This window comes from Scaptodrosophila lebanonensis, unplaced genomic scaffold, assembly GCF_003285725.1.
Source record: "Scaptodrosophila lebanonensis strain 11010-0011.00,11010-0021.00 unplaced genomic scaffold, SlebRS2 tig00000096-arrow-pilon, whole genome shotgun sequence".
NCBI classification, from domain to species: domain Eukaryota; kingdom Metazoa; phylum Arthropoda; class Insecta; order Diptera; family Drosophilidae; genus Scaptodrosophila; species Scaptodrosophila lebanonensis.
This window is the reverse complement of record NW_022060567.1, coordinates 4,662,122-4,665,526: the sequence shown is the minus strand read 5'-3', so window position 1 is coordinate 4,665,526 and position 3,405 is coordinate 4,662,122. Positions and strand designations below refer to the sequence as shown.

At 37.3% G+C, this 3,405-nt stretch overlaps 1 long non-coding RNA gene across 1 annotated transcript; it reads left to right on the top strand.

The window, feature by feature from the left end:
* LOC115627622 lies at window positions 1–1,048 on the top strand. Its single transcript, XR_003995714.1, has 5 exons — window positions 1–210; window positions 272–355; window positions 414–604; window positions 703–846; window positions 910–1,048. It is a non-coding gene; the product is annotated as an uncharacterized LOC115627622 (long non-coding RNA).
* The last annotated feature ends 2,357 nt before the right edge of the window (window positions 1,049–3,405 follow it).

Here is a 3,405-nt window from a genome sequence, read left to right as displayed (position 1 = left end):
GATTGACGTTCGGAATAAAAAAAGAGCGAACGTACTACCGCTGGCGCGAACGAAAGCTTTTAACATAGCGTCAGTGAAAGGCGCCAATTTCTTCCTTTTGTTGACGTTTGCTGCTGCTATTTCACTTTCGCCTTGTACCTGTTAAAGGCTACTGTTTGGCTTGACCAATAGATGGCGAGTCGTTAAATTTTAAAAATAATTAAATTTAACGTACAGGCTACAAGTCACGCTACAATGAATACATGTTAACGAAATGTTTTTTATATTTCAGAACCGCAACGCACCCCCGAAGAAAAAATCGAAATAGTCCAGGCGAAACTTGATGAAGTCTTGGAAATCGTTACAGAGTTGCGAAGTAACGCTGTTTATGTCAACAAGTTATTACTATTTAAAATCATTTATATTCTTTCCAGTTGAAAACAGTATTTTTCGAGCGCAGAACGAAGTAATCGTTAACGCCTTAGTCCAACAGAAATCTCGGGTTAGCAGCATTGAGAGACAAGGAAGCGATGCACGGTCCTTACTGGACCAATTCCCCATTACAACACTGCAGGACCTTCATAAACTTGATGGGGACATGACCTTGGAAAATAAAGAGCAACATGTAAGTAATAACAATACGCCCGCAATACATAGTCTATATACTATACTGTACATATATACTATAAATTTATTTATATTGCATTCTAATTTTAATCCCAGATTCAAGCAAAGAAGAATCTCCTCAGACCAGACGTCCTGAAGGGTCTAAAAAATGTTGTCGCCGACGATGTGGTAATGGGGATGACGGCGTACGGGGGAAAGAGGCTTTTAAAAGTCTGAAAAACATTTATGCTGCTCTGCTTGGTAAGCCACATAATTATATAACGTAATTTGACATAATTACTTATAAATTTTATTTCATTATAGATTCTATTGGTACTGGATCCTCAGCGGAACACGATTTGCGCAAAGCAATCCAAGCAAGCCAGGCATCGAAGAAGCGCGTTTTTAAATTGACCAATAACGATTAATTTTACTTAATAAATTAAATGGTATAAATTTAAAATCAATTAGTGTTATATATTTATACTAGCAGGTCTTATCCGTCTTTGCTGGGCTAAGTTGTTTTGCTTAAAATTATAAATGTATTTATTATATGCTTTTCTCTTTCGTCACTCTCTAAAGTTTCTTCAGAAACTAACCCAACAGCAATATTCTTTCTTTTCTACATTTAATGGTTATAACAGGTTCGTGTTGGGCCGTGTTTAGAAATATTTTCGTCGTGCGTGCTTGTGCCTGTTTCCAAAAGTTCATTTCGAAAATAGCCGGCCATGCCCATCTTTACCTTAGACTTCACTTATTCGATTTTAAATCCTTTTTTATACCCTGTACCAAAGGGTACAAGGGTATATTAGTTTTGTGCGAGGGCACATGGAACACACAGAAGGAGGCTTGGTAGACCCCACAAAGTATATATATTCTTGATCAGCATGACAAGCCGAGTCGTGTGTCCGTCTGTCTGTCCGTCTGTCTGTCTGTATGAACGCAAGGATCTCCGAAAGTATAAGAGCTAGAATAAGCAAACTTGGTATACAGATTCTCCTGAGCCCGAGAAAAGACGAGTTTGTTCATTTTTTCTGATCCACCCCCCCACTCCCCCCCTATTAACGATTTTCTATTACTCCCGTAATTCTTGGAATTTTCAACTAATTTGGTAGTCAAGCCGAGTCGTCTGTCCGTCTGTCTGTCTGCATGAACGCAAGGATCTCCGACAGTATAAGAGCTAGAATAAGCAAACTTGGTATACAGATTCTCCTGAGCCCGAGAAAAGACGAGTTTGTTCATTTTTTCTGATCCACCCCCCCACTCCCCCCCTATTAACGATTTTCTATTACTCCCGTAATTCTTGGAATTTTGAACTAATTTGGTAGTCACATTAGGTTAGTGATTATATATCCGTATACCAAGTTTCATTATGATAGAATGATCGGAAAGAAAGTTATAGCCATATAACCAGGCCCAATGCACACATACATACATATGTACAAGTACACAAACACGCATAAGGCACGATTCTGATGTAAATGTAAATGTAGGTATGCATGTATGGAATATTTTATATTTAATTTAGTTAATTAATTAAATTAATTTAGTTAATTCAGTTTCACTTCAACCCTCTTCGAGTATAGACGTGTGACTACGACAACAGTGCCTAAACAAAGGTCATTGACCACAGCCATCAACTAACTCTCACTAGACTTGTAGAAAGCAACAAGTGAAAGAAAAAAAAAAACTAAAAACAACAAGTGCAAAGTGCAAGCGCTGGGCTTAAGCCCTAAAGCAAGAACAATGAAACCACCCGATCTGAGAAGAACTGCCACAAGCAACGAAAACACCAACGAATGCAAATTTATAGTCATCACTAGAACGGACAATAACTCATTTATACACACCAATCCATTTATTATAAAAAAATGCATCGACTACACCTGCGGAGGTGAAGTAGACTTGTGTAAAAAAACTGGTGCAGGTACACTCCTCATCAAAACTAAAAACATTATCCAAACCAACAAGCTACTTAAAATGAAAGCCACAGCAGATCTCACCGTCACAGCAACCACTAACCATACAACATATAGATGCGTCATTTCATACAACGAAAACGTCCCATCGAAATTGTTAGCGACAGCTCCCATAGCTGTTCGGGTATTTGCCGAATGGGAGCTGTCGCACTTCGGCTAAGAGCCGACTGGGAGCTGTCGCATTCGTGCTCTCTGTGAGCGAATTTCATTTCATTCGCAGAGAGGCAGTCTACAGAGACGGTTGGTTCACGCCGCTTATGCTCTTTGTATGTGTGCGTGCACATATATACATGTATATGTTTATATGTATTTGTGCATTTGGTCTTTTGCTGTTTGCGAGCAGCAGCTTCAATTTCGTTTTCAGATTTACCTGCTACATGGGCATCAGAATTTCATACACTGTTGCCATATTTCTGTCGCATTGTATTTTGGATGCGTATGCAAGTGAAGTTTGTCAGTAGTGTATGGGTTTCTCATAACGCCTATAAAAGCACACATACATACAATTACATACATATGTATGTGTGCCAATGTTGTGTTCATATGCAGACACTTCATATATGAACGCGTGGCAGTAGCCTTGACATTGTCATGACCTGCCTCAACTTATATTTATGCGCAAGCAATTTTATTGATAGACTATTTCTTATTTTTGTTTGACTTGCATATTAATTACAAAATATTTGGTAAAAATGTCAGTTGGCATTTAAATCAAATTAATTCAAAAATATTAGTTTAAAAATATATTATTTTAATATAATATATTTAGTTTAAAAATATATTATTTTAATATAATATATTTAGTTTAAAAATATATTATTTTAAAAATGTCGGTTGGCAA